Source organism: Hemiscyllium ocellatum, unplaced genomic scaffold, assembly GCF_020745735.1.
Source record: "Hemiscyllium ocellatum isolate sHemOce1 unplaced genomic scaffold, sHemOce1.pat.X.cur. scaffold_2303_pat_ctg1, whole genome shotgun sequence".
NCBI classification, from domain to species: Eukaryota; Metazoa; Chordata; class Chondrichthyes; order Orectolobiformes; family Hemiscylliidae; genus Hemiscyllium; species Hemiscyllium ocellatum.
The window spans coordinates 37501-45000 of NW_026868043.1; positions in this window are offsets into that span (position 1 = coordinate 37501).

Here is a 7500-nt window from a genome sequence, read left to right on the forward strand (position 1 = left end):
CTTAGAATATTTTTGAAGCAGTACAAATCAGTAACCAGCTGACACTTAGAATATTTTTGAAGCAGTACAAATCAGTAACCAGCGACACTTAGAATATTTTTGGAGCAGTACAAATCAGTAACCAGCCCACTTAGAATATTTTTGAGCAGTACAAATCAGTAACCAGCGACACTTAGAATATTTTTGAAGCAGTACAAATCAGTAACCACTGACACTTAGAATATTTTTGAAGCAGTACAAATCAGTAACCAGCGACACTTAGAATATTTTTGAAGCAGTACAAATCAGTAACCAGCGACACTTAGAATATTTTTGGAGCAGTACAAATCAGTAACCAGCGACACTTAGAATATTTTTTGAAGCAGTACAAATCAGTAACCAGCGACACTTAGAATATTTTTGAGCAGTACAAATCAGTAACCAGCGTCACTTAGAATATTTTTGAAGCAGTACAAATCAGTAACCACGACACTTAGAATATTTTTGAAGCAGTACAAATCAGTAACCAGCGACACTTAGAATATTTTTGAAGCAGTACAAATCAGTAACCACTGACACTTAGAATATTTTTGAAGCAGTACAAATCAGTAACCAGCGACACTTAGAATATTTTTTGGAGCAGTACAAATCAGTAACCACGACACTTAGAATATTTTTGAAGCAGTACAAATCAGTAACCAGCGACACTTAGAATATTTTTGAAGCAGTACAAATCAGTAACCACTGACACTTAGAATATTTTTGAAGCAGTACAATTCAGTAACCGCTGACACTTAGAATATTTTTGAAGCAGTACAAATCATAACCAGCGACACTTAGAATTTTTTGGAGCAGTACAAATCAGTAACCACTGACACTTAGAATATTTTTGAAGCAGTACAAATCAGTAACCAGCGACACTTAGAATATTTTTGGAGCAGTACAAATCATTAACCACTGACACTTAGAATATTTTTGAAGCAGTACAAATCTGTAACCAGCGACACTTAGAATATTTTTGAAGCAGTACAAATCAGTAACCACTGACACTTAGAATATTTTTGAAGGCAGTACAAATCAGTAACCAGCGACACTTAGAATATTTTTGAAGCAGTACAAATCAGTAACCACTGACACTTAGAATATTTTTGAAGCAGTACTAATCAGTAACCAGCGACACTTAGAATATTTTTGAAGCAGTACAAATCAGTAACCAGCGACACTTAGAATATTTTTGGAGCAGTACAAATCAGTAACCAGCGACACTTAGAATATTTTTGACGCAGTACAAATCAGTAACCACTGACACTTAGAATATTTTTGAAGCAGTACAAATCAGTAACCAGCGACACTTAGAATATTTTTGAAGCAGTACAAATCAGTAACCGCTGACACTTAGAATATTTTTGAAGCAGTACAAATCAGTAACCAGCGACACTTAGAATATTTTTGGAGCATTACAAATCAGTATCCAGCGACACTTAGAATATTTTTGGAGCAGTACAAATCAGTAACCACTGACACTTAGAATATTTTTGAGTCAGTACAAATCAGTAACCAGCGACACTTAGAATATTTTTCAGTCAGTACAAATCAGTAACCAGCGACACTTAGAATATTTTTGAGTCAGTACAAATCAGTAACCAGTGACACTTAGAATATTTTTGGAGCAGTACAAATCAGTAACCAGCGACACTTAGAATATTTTTGAAGCAGTACAAATCAGTAACCAAGTGCATTTTTGAATTGGTTACTGATTTCTCCGTTGAAGTTGGGGCTGCGGTTGGCTTCAGTTAGTGGTGGGGGCTTAATTTTCGCCGAGGGGAGCGTGTCCCGGTAGTGTCTCCGAGGAAGTGGTACCTATTGAAGGGGGTGTTTCTGAATTTGGGCCCTTTTTGAGTGGCATTGCCGGATGGGTTTTGTGTTGAAGGCTTCCAAATCGGGTAGCTCAGCCGGATTTGACCCGGCGGTTCTACCGACTGTCACGCCTTCGAGGGGGGACTGTTGTCTAAGTTCAGGCCGGATTTGGTGAATTTCCTAAGTCGGGAAGTGGTCCCAACGGGTTTGGGAGTGAACCTAACTGCTCATACCACTTTGAGGCTTTGGGGCCGGGTAGCACAGTCGGATTTGACCCGGCGGTTCTGCCGAATGCCTGGCCTTCGAGGGGGGCCTGCCCTCTGAGTTCAGGCCGAATTTGGTGATTTTCCTAAGTCGGGAAGTGGTCCAAACGGGGATGGGAGTGAACCTGACAGCTCATACCGACTTTGGGGCTTCCAAGCCGGGTAGCTCAACCGGATTTGATCCAGCGGTTCTAGCGACTGCCACGGCTTCGAGGGGGGACTGTTGTCTAAGTTCAGGCCGAATTTGGTGAATTTCCCGAGTCGGGAAGTGGTCCAAACGGGGATGGGAGTGAACCTGACAGCTCTTACCGACATTGAGGCTTCGGGCCGGGTAGCTCAGTCGGATTTGACCCGGCGATTCTGCCGACTTCCACGCCTTCGAGCGGGGACTCTCCTCTAAGTTCAGGCCGAATTTGGTGAATTTCCTAAGTCGGGAAGTGGTCCAAACGGGGATGGGAGTGAACCTAACTGCTCATACCAACTTTGAGGCGTTGGGGCCGGGTAGCACAGTCGGATTTGACCCGGCGGTTCTGCCGAATGCCTGGCCTTCGAGGGGGGCCTGCCCTCTGAGTTCAGGCCGAATTTGGTGATTTTCCTAAGTCGGGAAGTGGTCCAAACGGGGATGGGAGTGAACCTGACAGCTCATACCGACTTTGGGGCTTCCAAGCCGGTAGCTCAACCGGATTTGATCCGGCGGTTCTAGCGACTGCCACGGCTTCGAGGGGGACTGTTGTCTAAGTTCAGGCCGAATTTGGTGAATTTCCCGAGTCGGGAAGTGGTCCAAACGGGGATGGGAGTGAACCTGACAGCTCTTACCGACATTGAGGCTTCGGGGCCGGGTAGCTCAGTCGGAATTGACCCGGCGATTCTGCCGACTTCCACGACTTCGAGCGGGGACTCTCCTCTAAGTTCAGGCCGAATTTGGTGAATTTCCTAAGTCGGGAAGTGGTCCAAACGGGGATGGGAGTGAACCTAACTGCTCATACCAACTTTGAGGCTTTGGGGCCGGGTAGCACAGTCGGATTTGACCCGGCGGTTCTGCCGAATGCCTGGCCTTCGAGGGGGGCCTGCCCTCTGAGTTCAGGCCGAATTTGGTGATTTTCCTAAGTCGGGAAGTGGTCCAAACGGGGATGGGAGTGAACCTGACAGCTCATACCGACTTTGGGGCTTCCAAGCCGGGTAGCTCAACCGGATTTGATCCGGCGGTTCTAGCGACTGCCACGGCTTCGAGGGGGACTGTTGTCTAAGTTCAGGCCGAATTTGGTGAATTTCCCGAGTCGGGAAGTGGTCCAAACGGGGATGGGAGTGAACCTGACAGCTCTTACCGACATTGAGGCTTCGGGGCCGGGTAGCTCAGTCGGATTTGACCCGGCGATTCTGCCGACTTCCACGCCTTCGAGCGGGGACTCTCCTCTAAGTTCAGGCCGAATTTGGTGAATTTCCTAAGTCGGGAAGTGGTCCAAACGGGGATGGGAGTGAACCTGACAGCTCTTACCGACTTTGGGGCTTCCAAGCCGGGTAGCTCAACCGGATTTGATCCGGCGGTTCTAGCGACTGTCACGCCTTCGAGGGGGGACTGTTGTATAAGTTCAGGCCGAATTTGGTGAATTTCCCGAGTCGGGAAGTGGTCCAAACGGGGATGGGAGTGAACCTGACAGCTCTTACCGACTTTGGGGCTTCCAAGCCGGGTAGCTCAACCGGATTTGATCCGGCGGTTCTGCCGACTGTCACGCCTTCGAGGGGGGACTGTTGTATAAGTTCAGGCCGAATTTGGTGAATTTCCCGAGTCGGGAAGTGGTCCAAACGGGGATGGGAGTGAACCTGACAGCTCTTACCGACTTTGAGGCTTCGGGGCCGGGTAGCTCAGCCGGATTTGATCCGGCGGTTCTGCCGACTGTCACGCCTTCGAGGGGGGACTGTCCTCTGAGTTCAGGCCGAATTTGGTGTATTTCCCGAGTCGGGAAGTGGTCCAAACGGGGATGGGAGTGAACCTGACAGCTCATACCGACTTTGAGGCTTCCAAGCCGGGTAGCTCAGCCGGATTTGACCCGGCGATTCTGCCGACTTCCACGCCTTCGAGGGGGGTCTGCCCTCTGAGTTCAGGCCGAATTTGGTGCATTTCCCGAGTCGGGAAGTGGTCTCTGTCACAACGGGGGCAAGTGTCTGAAGAGGTAAAGTGAGTAACCAGCACAGCTTAGGGAAGGGTTCCAAAGTTCTCAACAATGTGAATTCGGTTACCAGGAAAGCTTAGGAAAGCTGCCTGACTGTCCCAAACGAATGAACTGCAAAACTTAGGAACATGCCCGAAGATGCTTAAAAGTGTGAAATCAGTAAGCAGGAAAGCATAGGAAAGTGCCTGAAAGTGCTAAATGAGTAACATGAAAAACGTAGAAAAATGCCCGAAAATGTTTAAAAGTGTGAACTCAGTAACCAGCAAAACTTAGTAAAACGTTGGAAAAGCAGAAATGAGTAACCAGAAAAACTTAGAAAAATGTTTGAAAATGAGAAATGAGTAACCAGAAAAAACTTAGAAAAATGTTTGAAAATGAGAAATGAGTAACCAAGAAAACTTAGAAAAATGCCCAAAAAGAAGAAATCAGTAACCAGAAAAACTTAGAAAAATGTTTGAAAATGAGAAATGAGTAACCAAAAAAACTTAGAAAAATGTTTGAAAATGAGAAATGAGTAACCAAGAAAACTTAGAAAAATGCCCAAAAAGAAGAAATCAGTAACCAGAAAAACTTAGAAAAATGTTTGAAAATGAGAAATGAGTAACCAAGAAAACTTAGAAAAATGTTTGAAAATGAGAAATGAGTAACCAAGAAAACTTAGAAAAATGCCCAAAAAGAAGAAATCAGTAACCAGAAAAACTTAGAAAAATGTTTGAAAATGAGAAATGAGTAACCAAGAAAACTTAGAAAAATGCCCAAAAAGAAGAAATCAGTAACCAGAAAAACTTAGAAAAATGTTTGAAAATGAGAAATGAGTAACCAGAAAAACTTAGAAAAATGTTTGAAAATGAGAAATGAGTAACCAAGAAAACTTAGAAAAATGCCCAAAAAGAAGAAATCAGTAACCAGAAAAACTTAGAAAAATGTTTGAAAATGAGAAATGAGTAACCAAGAAAACTTAGAAAAATGCCCGAAAAGAAGAAATCAGTAACCAGAAAAACTTAGAAAAATTTTCGGCCAAGTGTGAAAAATATTCTAAGTGTCAGCGGAGGAAAATGCCGAAGCATCGGGAAAGATTCAAAAACTCATGCCGAACATGAGTTCCGAAGTGCCGGAGGAACTGGGCGAATTGAGCCCGGCGGTTGGCCAGATGTCGTTTTGAGTCTGCAGCCCGAAAACTTTAACTTTGTCTGCCGCGGAAGTCTGGACCGGGAAAAATCCAAACGGTTTTTGCCGGGTTCGAGTTCCAGAGCGAAGCAGTCGAATTTGAAATTCAGACCCATTCAGTGCCACTTGACATTGTGACACAGTGAGGTTGGCGGGGTACCCGGAGATTTCTGGGAACACGATTTTTAGAACAAAATGGCGGCGCGGGACCACTTTGAAAGGCATCCGAAAAACGGTTCCGCGGGCAGAGCACTTGAATGACAGGCCTGTGTGCATGCCCAAGAGCTCTCGGAAGTCTAATTTTTGACACTTTGTCAAATTTTCGACAGACTTACCCAACTCTTGCTGCCTGTTCTAAGAATCAGTCAGAGGCCTGTGCGGCGGTCTCTTGACACTTTGGAGGGCGGGCAAACCCCACGTTGACTCCGGCCGTCCCTCCAAAAGGCACTTGCTATTGGGGGAAAGGATTGCAAGTAGCCTGGTTCCCGTGGGAGCGGCCAGGAAGGGTGCAGGCTGGCCCTTGCCTGAGCATTCCCAAAACCCTCTTCCGCTGAGAGCAGACCTCGCACGCCGCACTACCGGCTCTGGGAGTGGTTGGCCGCTATTGTACATAGTCCGGTCCTTCCTCTGCCACCCGGCAAGTGCGATGGCTCTGCCGCCCTGCGGTGCTCGTCACCCAGGTTTGGGGAACACGATACTTAGAACATGTTGGCGGCTCGGGACCTGCAGGCGAAAGGGGCCCCGTGGTGCTGAGCACATCGACCTCGGGTCTCAGTGCAAGCCGGAGAGTTCGCGGAAGTCTTAAAAGATTTTGACATCTGCTCAATTCTTTGACAGGCTTGCCTGACTCTTTCCGTCCGTTCTAAGAATCAGTCGGAGGCCGGGGCGGGGACGGTCTCTTGACACACGGAGGGTTGGCTTCCCTCCTCAGGTGTTTGTGTCGAAAATGAAGGCGAGAGATGCAAGCGTCCTGGTTCCCCTGGGTGCTGCCAGCAAGGGTGCAGGCTGACCCTTGCCTGAGCACTCCCAAAAGCCTCTTAAGCTGAGAGCAGGCGCCGCACTACCGGCTCTGGGAGTCGTTGGCCGCTATTGTACATAGTCCGGTCCTTCCTCTGCCACCCGGCAAGTGCGATGGCTCTGCCTCCCTGCGGTGCTCGTCACCCAGGTTTGGGGAACACGATACTTAGAACATGTTGGCGGCTCGGGACCTGCAGGCGAAGGGGGCCCCGTGGTGCTGAGCACATCGACCTCGCGTCTCAGTGCAAGCCGGAGAGTTCGCGGAAGTCTTAACAGGCTTGCCTGACTCTTTCCGTCCGTTCTAAGAATCAGTCGGAGGCCGGGGCGGGGACGGTCTCTTGACACACGGAGGGTTGGCTTCCCTCCTCAGGCGTTTGTGTCGAAAATGAAGGCGAGAGATGCAAGCGTCCTGGTTCCCCTGGGTGCTGCCAGCAAGGGTGCAGGCTGACCCTTGCCTGAGCACTCCCAAAAGCCTCTTAGGCTGAGAGCAGGCGCCGCACTACCGGCTCTGGGAGTCGTTGGCCGCTATTGTACATAGTCCGGTCCTTCCTCTGCCACCCGGCAAGTGCGATGGCTCTGCCTCCCTGCGGTGCCCGTCACCCAGGTTTGGAGAACACGATACTTAGAACATGTTGGCGGCTCGGGACCTGCAGGCGAAAGGGGCCCCGTGGTGCTGAGCACATCGACCTCGCGTCTCAGTGCAAGCCGGAGAGTTCGCGGAAGTCTTAACAGGCTTGCCTGACTCTTTCCGTCCGTTCTAAGAATCAGTCGGAGGCCGGGGCGGGGACGGTCTCTTGACACACGGAGGGTTGGCTTCCCTCCTCAGGCGTTTGTGTCGAAAATGAAGGCGAGAGATGCAAGCGTCCTGGTTCCCCTGGGTGCTGCCAGCAAGGGTGCAGGCTGACCCTTGCCTGAGCACTCCCAGAAGCCTCTTAGGCTGAGAGCAGACGCCGCACTACCGGCTCTGGGAGTCGTTGGCCGCTATTGTACATAGTCCGGTCCTTCCTCTGCCACCCGGCAAGTGCGATGGCTCTGCCTCCCTGCGG